General features: G+C 43.3%; 1 protein-coding gene across 1 annotated transcript in view; it reads left to right on the top strand.

Moving 5' to 3' along the window:
* The first annotated feature begins 1,965 nt into the window (after positions 1 to 1,965).
* The window catches only part of Gja5 (gap junction protein alpha 5), a 98,516-nt gene continuing 88,321 nt past the window's right edge, over positions 1,966 to 12,160 (top strand). The window contains exon 1 of the mRNA XM_051198923.1: positions 1,966 to 2,053. The gene's annotated coding sequence lies outside the window, so the exon portion shown is untranslated. The remainder of the gene's footprint in view (positions 2,054 to 12,160) is intronic.

The raw sequence follows: 12,160 nt of genomic DNA on the forward strand, positions 1-12,160 counted from the left end.
TTCCTGTCGTACAATGTAGAGCTTGTTTGATGTTTTTTCAGAGTTGGTCAGTGTTTAAATTGTATATTTATCAATGCTGAGAATGCTGTTTTACAGACAGTACAAAATGGCAGAAGCATGTTTATGGCCATTTCAGACACTTTTGGAAATTCTAACCCCAAGTCAAAATATTCATTTAATTTTTTAAAAATGAAACTTAAGCTACCAACTCAAACAGCAATTTAAAAAAATCAAACATCCCAATAAAATGAAATCCAAGATACGAATTTGATGCTTATATGCTGAGGGGTGACATCAGGAAAACATTAAAAATCTTTTTTTTTCTTGCAGTTAAATGATGGGAGATGTCCTTCTTTATATATGCTTTTCTTATTGGTTGATTCATAAAGCACTGTTTGGCTAGTGACCAGGCAGGAAGGATGGGCAGGGCTACCAGAGGAGTGGAATTCTGGGTAATGTAGGCAGAGAGAGGTTGACATGTGAGCCTGGGAAGAGAGGACTCGAGTTAGGCATTCTCCAGTAAGATATGACCATGTAGAAATACATAGATTAGTAGTTATAGGTTAATAATTAAGACAGAGCTAGTCAATAAGAAGCCCAAGTCATTGGCCAACAGTTTCATAATTAATATAGAGTTTGTGTGTGTTTATTTGGGGCTGATGAGGCTGTGGGACCAGGCTGGTGGGAAAGAGTGCTCATTACCAGTTAAACTGCTATTTTTTAAAAAAGATTTATTTATTTTGTATACAGTGTTCTGCCTGCATGTATGCCTGAAGGTCAGAAGGGGGCACCAGCTATTTTTTTGTTTTTAATAAATGAATTATTTTGTGAGTCAAGATCTCATTATGTGGCCCTAACTTGTTTGGAACTCACTATGTAGACCAGGCTGACCTAGAAATCACAGAGATCTGCCTGTCTCTGTCCCTAAGTGTGCACCACCAAAAGTGGCCAAGAGAAGAATGCAAAGTAGAATACTGTAATTATCAAGACATCATAGTTTCCAATGTGAACCAAAGTGTTTTGAACAATGCGTCATGGCCTTGTGTGGTGTGATGGTGTGCACAGTGCACAGTGGCATGTTTTGTTAGAAGCAATGGCTGTAACAGAGTCATATGATGCAACATGGATAAACACCACCAGACATATTTCAGATTCATTACAGATTGCATTTTGAACTAACTTTTGGTTGTTGTATACTCAGAAACCTATTAGCAATTGTTTTTGTGAGTCCTTACATCCATTAGAGGTCGAGACTCATGGGCTCATAAACTCAAGCTAACTAAAGATATACTGATGACGCACCAGACAACCTAGCTCAGAAGGCAATGATTGGAAGAGTGGTGTTTAGCATGTCTGCAAACCAGGTTGGCCTCAATTTCAAAGTCAAAACTGTACCCAAGTCTTGTCTAAACACACACTTGCATTTGTGTGAAATTCAAGATGGGTGTGATTTTGATTCAGAATTGGATAACTGCTGCTGTCAAATTATCTCCATTCAATCTATGATTGAGTTCACTAGAAGCTGATTTAAGTTTTATTTGTTTGTTTGCTTAGTGCATGGTTATGGGTATGCCACAATGCACATATGAAGGTCACAGGACAACTTATAGAAATAAATTCTTGCTACCATACAAGTCCCAGGGACCGAACTCACATTGTCAGTCTTGGCCAAAAGTGCCTTTACCTGCTGAGCCATCTCATTGGCTATATTTCTTTTTGATGGATGGCCTGTATATTTCTAGGTCACAGTTACTTCTGTGATGGCTATCTTGGTTGTAAACTTGATTACATCTGGAATCAACTAAAATTCTAAAACTCAAGCAGTTTGGGCACACCCATAAGAGGTTTTCTTGATTTGGTCATTTGAGGTGAGAAGATACACCCTAAACCTGGGCCACACCTTCTAGGGGCAATTCACATGGAAGGACATGGAAGAAGGAAGCTTCTGTTGGATGCTAATATAGACTAAAGACTGGCTAAGACATCTATCCTCTTGGACTGAGCAACTACCAGAATCTTGACAGCCATTGTTGGACTAGCTGGACCACAGCCCGTAAGCCACTCTAATGATCAATGAATTATATATGTATTATGTTCATTCTATCAATTCTGGTATTTTTAGGGAGCCATGACTATACACCTTCTTGTAGGTGCCAACTTAACCCCAGGGGTGTTAGTAGCATTCCTTCTCTCTGGTGAACTCTAACTCTGTTTCTTGCTTTCCTACTAACTGGGCTGTAAAGTATCATAGCCATAAGTCCAGGCAACAAGTATTTCTAGAAGAAGAATGGAGATAAGTTTTTCCTCTTATTATTATTATTATTATTATTATTATTATTATTATTATTATTATTTTACATATCGATCCTAGTTCCCTCTCCTTCCCATCTTCCCATACCCCCTGACCCCTCTCCCATCCCATTCCCCACCCACTCCACAGGGAGGGTGAGACCTTCCAGGAGGGATGATCAAAATCTGTCAGGTCATTTGGAGTACGGTCTAGGCCCTCCCTCCTGCCTCTAGGTTAAGGGAGCATCCCTCCACGAGGAATGTCTTTTCGTGCACCAGGGATACATCCTGGTTCCACTGTCAGAGGTCCAAGTTTTTTCTGTTTTGTCAGCTATCTTTGTCTTTAAGTCCTCGGTACCTCGGTGGCTCTCCTTAAACTGATATTTTTCTTTTAAATATTTTATCTAGTTTTTTTTTCAACTGTTCTAGGCAGGTGAACTGATGGTGCTTATTGCTCTGCCACAGCTGGAAGTCTCCATGCTGTCAAGTTCAAACTCTGGTTTCCCCTGATGATTCTCATGTAATCAGTTGCTTCTGGGCTCAGCAGTAAAGGGTAACAGTATAGTTGGCTAGTAAAGCTCATACTGTGCCAAGAATAGTATGAATCAAGAGCAGAAATAGGAGTGCACTGTAGGCACCCAGGATGTTTTATGGCTCAGTGGTCTGTCTGCCTGCCCCCACTCTGCCAAAACCCCTAAGAAGCATGAGGACCCTACTGGTTCCCTGCTTCTTGTAGGAACCTACACTCTTCCTTAGGGTCAAGTTCTTGTTTCCTTCATTCTTGCCAGCACTTAGCTGCAGTATTTGCGTGTAGTTTGTGCTTGTGTCGAGTGACTAAATCTCGAAACTTACCCTCACCTTTTGGTAGGCTGGTGCCACTCTTGAGAACAATAGCAGCGACATGTGGCTTTGCGGTCCTGTGTTCATCCCACCCTGGGACACATGGAAAAACAATTCTCTGGGTCCCAGTTTCCTTATCTCCAAAAAGAGAAGCTCACACTAGAGTTTTTTATTTAAAGGTGTTCTTCCAGTTTACACTGCTAATATTTATAACTGCAGCCACCTCTTTCAACAGCCACGTCAGTACCTCAGACTCACAAGAATGGCAAGGCTTTCCCCATGTCAGGCTCTGGGAAACAGCAAAACCTTCCCTTGGTCCAAGTACAGAGTATTGGCCAATGACTAACTTTTAGCTATAACCAGTGTTTACAGGAACCGTCAACCATAACTTCCTCCTCCCTGGTACTTGCAACTGGAGACTTTACAGAGGTCTACAGAGGGAGCCCCCCCCATAGAGACCTCCTGCTGAGATTAGCTGACTACAATAAACCTGCGCCCCTGTTTAGCTGTAAGATGAATCTGTTGCCTTCACCCCGATGTTTAAAATCAATTCACTGAGTTTCTGGGTGTGTCTCCATCAGAGTTCGAAGCCAACCCAATCCCAGCCCTCTGTATGTGTGTCTGTACTTTCTTTGTCCCCTGGTTGTACCAGTCAGGTCAATCCCTAAAGCCATCAGGTCTCAACAGAAAACATAGCCATGTGTTCTGTCAGACTCTGCGCTAGGAAGCATGTCATAAGGAGGTCACAAAACGCACTGGCAGACTACCACAAACAGACAAAGTCGAGAGATTTCGTTTTGCTGAAGTCCCAAACTTTTGCTTCTATCCAAAGTCACCAACATTAAAATGAGAAGGCCATTTAGGGAAAGTATTTGCAAAATATGTATCTCACAAAGAGTTTTCTCATATATACAGATATATTTTGGAAATCACAGCAAAGGTTACCCACCAAATAGAGGGGCTAAAAAAAGACAAACTCCAACAGACACGTCATAAAGGTAATTCAGGAGTGGTTAATAGGCAAATGAAAATGTGCTCAATGCCATCACTAGGAAAATTCAAGTTCAAATAGCAGGTAAATGTCATCATACACCACTAGAAGGGCTACAGAGGAAACAACCAGCAGTGCTGTGGGCCGGCAAAGGCGTGGAGCGACTGCAACTCGCTAGTGGTGAACTTCAGCCAGAACAAATATCTGGGCAATTGCATTTGGAAGTTAACAAATGCTAAACCTGCATCAAACAAAACCAACCCTGTACCTGTTTTATAACCCCATGACTTAATTCTTAAATATTTATGTTTTCTTACAAGAAATGAAAACGTGCAAAAAATTGTGCAAGGATGTTCACAGCAGCGTTTTATGTGTGTGTGTGTGTGTGTGTGTGCGCGCGCGTGCGTGTACATGTATGCTATTTTTATGTGTATGTGGAGGTCAGAGAACAACTTTGGGTGTCCTTTATCAAGCATTTACTACCTTTTGTTTGATACAGGGTCTCCCATTGGTGTGGAATTTTGCCAATTCCGCCAGGCTAGTTGTCTGGCAAACTCCAAAGATCTGCCTGCCTTAGCCTTTCCCTTGCTGGCATTATAAGTGTGTGCGTGCCATCGTGCCCATATTTTTATGTGGATTCTGGGAATCTGAATTCGCGTCCTCAAGTTTAAGAGGCTTTGCCAACTGAGCCATCTCCCCTGTGTAGTAACGCTGAATAAATTTGGGTGTGTCTAGGATCTGAATCCTGGGTAACCTCCAACCTTTGGTTGTTCTTGTTGCCATTGGTGATGTCAGCTTTGGTCCCATACAACATTATCATTTTCTATTCCATGGAAAAGATAAGCAAGCATTGATCAGCTAGGAGTGTTCCTGGAATTCAGAAAGAAGTGTTGGAGGAGCTCTTGGTCAAGGCCCCATAAGAAAGGCCTTGTTAATCAGAGGGAAAGAAGAATGTGTGGAAGGGAAGGAGAGGGATCGAGTTGACTGGGAGAAGGCATTGGAATGCGCTCTATAGCCAAATTTCTCACAGGAATTAGAGAGTGTGTGTAGAGGGTGGGGATAGGGAAGAAAAAGCAACATTTTGTTCCTGAACTCCATGGCAGAGGGCCGCACCGAATGCTGGGAAGGGCTGGCTCCTCAACCTGGAGTCTCAGCACAGTCTGGCTTTCCTTTTCACACAGTATTTGTTCCCAGTCCCTGGCTGTCTCCCCTGGGGAGGACATCCGTGGGGACAGTTCCTGTTTCCCTGCCACTGCTGGCCCAGTCTTCCTGAATGTGATATGATTGTTTCTTGGGGCACAGTGCAAAGATGCCAAGGGAGAACGGAAGTATCTCATGCCTCAGCAATCTTTTTAAGGAAAAGACTGGACTTGGGAACCCTGGACTTTAAGTCCTCTCTCTGGTGTGTAAGCAGGGACCTTGTAGACACTGCCAGCCAGCCCTGAGGGCCAGACATCTTCCACATGGGATCTTAGGCTCCCACCCATCTGCTAAGCAGTGATGGCTCAATTCCTTTCTCTAACTATGTTTGTGCACAGTTTCCCTTGGGAATCTTGGAATCTGGACATGGAGAGCTTTACTCTCGCCAGCCTTCCTCTCTTCTCCTTCCACATTCTCGTCCTTTACAAGCTCTTTGCTGACTTACTTAGTTACTTAGTCACCAAATATTTCTCATGTACCTGTTTGAAGATGTGTACGCCCAACCTCAGCTACACAGTACGTTCAAGGCCTGGGCAAGGACCTTGTCTCAAAATTACCTAAAGAAAGAAGTACTTTTTTTTTTTTTTAACATTGTTCTTGGCACAGATCTCTTAAACATTTGGAACTTACCTAAGTGACAGGAATGTGTTCTGTTATTCAGTCCTGAGCTAGTCAGCGTTCTTTAGAGGAACAGAACTTGTGTGTGTGTGTGTGTGTGTGTGTGTGTGTGTGTGTGTGTGTGTGTGTGTGTGTAATTATTAAATCAGCTTTAAAGTAGTAACATGGAGGAAATCTCACAAGGTCCCACCCTGATGAGGAACTACAGGCCAGCAATGGCTACTGAGAGAAGGAGAATTGGTCTTCCTCAGGGATGAGCTACCGCATAGGTTATCAGCCCCAAGTGGTCAGCCCTAACACACGTACAGAGGAAGAACACTAAATGGACTCAGTGGGCTATATAATGTATTGGTTACTTTCCTGTTGCTCTGGTAAAATGCCACAGTAAAAGGCAACTTACAGAAGCAAGTGTTTCAAAGCCTGCCCTCAGTGACATACTTCTGCCTCCAAGGTTAAGGTTTCACCTCCTAAGAGTTCCATAACTCCCAAACGGCACCATCAGCTGGAGACCAAGAGTTTAAATACACGAGCCCATGGGGAGTGTTTGTCATTCAAACCACCGTATGTGTGTGTACGTGTGTGTGCATCATTGAAGAGGTCATGAAGTTGAGAGGGAGTGCGGGGAGGGGGTCATCAGAGAAGTTGGAGGGGTAGAGGGCAGGGTAAAAATAATGGAAACATAGTACTCATGTATGAACGTCTGGAAATATTGAAAATTAAAATGAAAAGAAGCACAACTCAGATTTCTTCAAAACCTGGGATTGTTTATTGTTGCAGAATATTTAACAATGTGAAGATGTGTTGCTGTTTTACCTTGTCTGCCTAAGGCACTGGATTGGCCTAATAAAAAGCTGAATGGCCAATAGCGAGGGAGGCAGGGAGAGTAAGTAGGAGGAGGAATTTATGCTTAGGGGAGAAAGAAAAAGAGACGCCAGGAAGATGCCAGGGGCCAGCCAGCCAGACGCAGGAAGCAGGAAAGTAGGACATACAGAATTAAAGAAAGGTAAAAAAGCCCTGAGGTAAAACATAGATGGATAAAAACATGTTTAATTAAGTTTAAAGAGCTAATGGGACAGGCCTAAGCTAAGGCTGAGCATTCATAACTGATAATAAGTCTCTGCGTCTTTGTAGACAGCGGGGTGTAGGAGGAGCTGAGGTATAGGAGATGCTGGGGTATCCAGCAACTTGAGATGTACAAGGAGCTGGGGTGAACCAGCCATCAGTATGAGGCTTTGTGTTTTTCTGGCTAGATGTTATGCTTGAATCTGAAATGTCCCCACAGGCTCATGTTTTAATTCCACCCTCCAGGTTGTGGTGCTATTTGGAAGGCAGCAGAGCCTTTAGGAACTAGAGTCTGGCCGGCAGATGGAACCAGTAGATTCTCAGGGGTCTTACTGTACATTGCGCTGTGCCAAGTTTATGGGTATAATACAGAACAGTAATACATGGCTCCTGGACTGGTGTGACAATCTTCTAAACTCATCTTCCCCCAATAACATGGTCTCCCATGCTATTAACTTCTTTTCTCTCTGTTTCAGCCTGTGGCGGTGTGGCATAGGTGTAGCACATTATTGGAACCACAGACTGTGGTCCAAATGTTCATTGTCTCTGCTGTTTGTCAGCTATGTATCTTGTGGACATTTCTTAGTATCTCTGATGTTGACAGTAGCTTATCTCATTGGGTGCTTTTGTGTGTGTGATGACTAATTTACAACACATGGCATGTAGGAACTAGTAAACTATAGCTGTCTTAATAGTTTTCTTTGATAACACTAGAAGTCTGTTTGACGAAGAGCTAGGACTTCTTAGTCAAATAATTTGTTATTTTAAACAATTGTGGGAATACAAATAGCATTACACTGATTGCTTCCACGCCGTTCATGGTGATAGTTTGGTATTAAGTATTTTCACATTGCTGTGTGACTGATTTCTAGAACATTCCATCCTGCAAAGTAGTAATTTCCCCTCTCCCTTGACAACTGGCATTACATACCTTGTGTTTCTACAAGGTAGCCTTTTCCAATGTGAATATGAATTTCATTTTGGATGAGTCAGGATGAGGCCCACAGGCTTCACTTTCCATTGAATAAGTCTTTTTGATGTGGGTTTTCTCTACAAGTCCCCCTCTTCCTGACATCCATGACAGTAAGCCAGCAAGTGAGTTGGTCCCTCCCCGATTTCAAGTTTAAATTGTGAGACTGTGATCCCTGAACTCTGCCCTCGCCTTCTCATGCGAGGTGTTAAGAGAATAGTTGGCTCCTGTGGGCTGTGGCTTGGAACCCTGACCTGTTAAGGCGAGGATTCTTATCCATAAGTGACATCCAAACCTCTGAATTCAACTTCAGCTCAGTATCTGGCTCATCCATGCTTTACTGGCATTTCAAACTCAAACTGAATGACGATCCCCTTCCCCAAGACTCACTTTTCATCCTGTCATTGCTGTGGGTGGTGTTTCCATAGCTCCAACTTTGCTCTCACTAATTATTCCTGTAAAAGAGATTTGTCTATTTTATGTTCATGGATGTCTTGCCTGCATGTATGTCTTCAGCACACCGTTTGTGTGCCTGGTGCCTGCAGAGGAAGGACGTCATCTCCCATGGAAATGAGACTGACAGGCATCTGTGAGGTGCCATGTGGGTGCAGGGAGCCAAACCTCAAGTCTCTTCAAGAGAAGTATGTGCCATCTCTGCAGCCCTCATTATTCTTTGGAATCATGTTTTAGTCTGTCCCTCCCATTCACTTCCCTCCAAGCTTCTTTCTGTCTACAACCAGGACCTCGTGAATATAACTCACAGCTTTCCTGTCTCTATTGTCACCTTTGCTCAGGTTTTCTTGGGCATGCGGGGGAACTAGGGAACATGAAGTTCCTTCCTCTCTTGTGTGTTGTTGCCAATTCAGGGTTTGAAAACCCGAGCTCTGCTCATGTCCTTGCTCAAACCTCCAATATCTCACAGTTCTGCATTAGCTACAGGAAGATCACAGCTCAGATACATTAGTCTGATACTATGTGCACTGAATTTGCCTCCCATCCCTTCCAGGTACATTAATTACCTACTTCTTCATGACAAATCATCTCAAAAATTCTGTGGCTTGAGACTGCATATTTGCTATCTGTTTTTCTGGGTTGGGAATTTATATAGACCCCCCCCTGTGTTCTCCAGTCTCTCTGAAGACTACAATCAGTATGTCCTGTGGGAGCAGAGTCAATGCAAGGTGCTACAGGTGGGTTCTGTCTGCAAGTTTGCCCAGTGGTTGTTGGCAGCATCCGGAAGCTGCTGCCACATCAGATTTCTCACCCATTACTCTATGGTTAAATTCAATCATGTGTGTCTACACCCCTGGTACCTTGATCTAAATGCCTCCCATTCTTTCTTCCTCTATGTCTTCCTTACCTAGATAATTCTGCCCAAATGCCCGACTTACCTCCCCAGCTATCTATTAACTTTGATAATCATGACTCAAATGCCACTCATTATTCTTGCCCAGGAGATTTTTTTTTTTTTGAACAACGTTAGGGTTGAGCACCACTTTGGAGTCCTGGGAAGCTCCCTGAGCCTTTTCTCTTTATTGGCTGTTGTCATACTCTGCTCTGTAGGACACTAGATTGTGGATGTGTACCCTCAACTCTCAGCAGACCGAGTTCCTAGAGGCTAGACTGACACCTGAGTGGCCGTTTGAGTCTCCTTTGGCCTCAGTGCAGTACCCGGAACACAATAAGCAGTCAAGCATCCCTTTAACTGCAAAAGCTGTGAGGCCTGCTACCCAGGTTCTGTGCAGATGCAATGTTGTTCAGAGCAGTGGCAGAGAAACCCACTCCCCTCTCGTTTCTCAGACAGTCCTGCACAGCCAATTTAGCACAAGGCACAGAGCAGCTGCCTTGTGGTGACTTCAGGGATTAGTAAGGATGAGGCTGCAGAGACTGTGGGCTGCTGGGGGCAGAAGCCACTGATATCTGAGCTCTATACAGGAACTTGGGAAGACTGGAGGGAGCGTATCTTATTCTTACTCTCCCATTTAAAGACGCATTCCTCTTGAGCTTGGTGAAAAATGCTGGTATTTCAAGCTCAGAAAACTCTTTATAAGGAGAGTATTTTTATGAACAAGAATATTTAGAAGGAACTTCACTAAACAGTCGTATATAGGGACTTGATATCTGTAAATTTTTGTGTGAATATTGAATATTTTATAAAGTATAAGGCACAACTGTTGTTTTTCAAAGGTTCTGACCTACAGTTGAATTCTGATGGGTGATTTGGTTGGTGCAGAGTAGCTGAATTTAATTCTGAACAGTGAATTATCCTCTATAGGACCATCCTCCACATATAACCACAAGCTCCTCTCCCAACATCTGGATCTGAGAATATAGTGAAATAAAACAATTATGTGACAGACTGGAGAGAGTTCCTTAGAGGGGACAGAAGCTAAGGAGAAGATGGGGCTCTGAGCCTTAGAAGGAAATGCTGCCACTCTCCCAGTGCCCAGCCATGCCTCACTGTCATTCTGAACACGGAATACATGCTTGACATTACAGGTGAGAGAGATCAGTTACATTCACATGCCTGAACCTACATTAACGGTAAACAAGGAAATACCAGATTTGCAAACAAAAGAATACATCAGAGTAAAGTGTCAGCTAATAACTTGGATTCACAAAAGTCAGCTTCCTAAGTGGCTAAATGAGACGGATGCCCATTCTCTGGAAACAGCAGCAAACCAGGTCCAGATGGGAAACACCGAAGTGTCCCCACATCTTTTCTTTGAGCTGCTGTGTGGTTAATTTGGTAAAGCTAAATGTGGGGCCTTGCATTTATCTTGATTACACTTCATCTTGTTACTCGAGGAATTGTCTCAGACCCCTTGCCGTTCTTTATGTTTTCTATTTTCAGCTTCATTTGCGGTCTCCACTGATAAATGCATTTCTGTGGTTTTGACTGATTTACTGCTTAAAATGTTGACTAAGACAGGGTTAAGGCCAACAGGCTGAGGCAGGCAGCTGTGAATCTGTGATATCAGGGGACAGCCCAGCAGGACTCCCTGGGAACATCTCTGGAAGGGCAACCAAGGCAGCCACTTCCAAGTGTTACAGGAGACCCTCTGCTGCAAACAGCTCCCATATCTATGAGGGTTTTTTTTTTGGCGGGGGGCTTCACAACAATTTCATAAGGGAGAGGTATGCAGCCACGGCTACTCTGATCATCAGAAAGGGCTAACGGATCTTAGAACAAGAAGTAGGAGATCTGGGTCTCAAACCCTCTTCTGACTTATTAACAAATTTGTTTAATAATAATAACGATGGTAATAATAATGATACCCACTTTCACCGAAAGCTAAAACTGCTATTTTTCCTTTCTGTTGTTCTTCACACTTGTGAGCCTAGAGAGTTATATATCCCCCTCTAGACTCTGCTCTGTGAAGGCAGGAACCATGATGGCCTGTCTGCTTATAGCCTTGCACACATGCTCAGTGAACCAATTCATAAATGTCAAGGAAGTAGGGGCAGGAGAGAGGGACATCAAGACTAAGCATAGGAAGAAGCCAGTTGGTGAGGGCCAGGAATCCTTCCCCGCCTGAGCTACACCTGAGGAGCAGAGCATTTGGGTGAGAAAAGCCCACACTGTACTGTGTAAAGGACCCATAAAGGGTCACCATCCTTGTGAGCCAGCACTTTGGTGTGCATGCTTTGCCCAGCTCACTAGCCCACTCCCATTCTCTGGAGTATCTTTTTCTTTCTTAGTAAACTGCCTCTATTCCTACCAACTTCTGTATGTTCCCGGTATAGATCTTTGTCCTGGGACACAAGAACCTGGAAGCTTTGGCAAATGCACTTCAAACTGATACAGGCACCTAGAACAGGCACACAAGTATAAATAAGAAATGATTTAATATGAACTAATAATATTCAGATGTGATTGCTAATGAAAATCATCCCTCTTGCTTAATCAGGGCTAGGCTACACACAGCATTGCGGCTGCATATGCCACCTTCTCTCCCTACGAACTCACTCTATATACACTGTTTATCCTTACACGCACCTCAACGTGAATTGGTAGTGAGATCATTTTATCCCCCTTGAGAATAGAGAGATTCCTCGTCTTGTTCAAAACTGCACAGGCATTTTCAGGAGCAGCTGTTAATAGATTCTATGTTCTTTTTTTTTTTTTTTTTTCCAGCTGAGGATGCTAAATCCTACTAAAGCTATCAGGCACCAGAGCCTTATGGTGC

The sequence above is a fragment of the Phodopus roborovskii genome, unplaced genomic scaffold (assembly GCF_943737965.1).
Source record: "Phodopus roborovskii unplaced genomic scaffold, PHOROB, whole genome shotgun sequence".
NCBI lineage: Eukaryota > Metazoa > Chordata > Mammalia > Rodentia > Cricetidae > Phodopus > Phodopus roborovskii.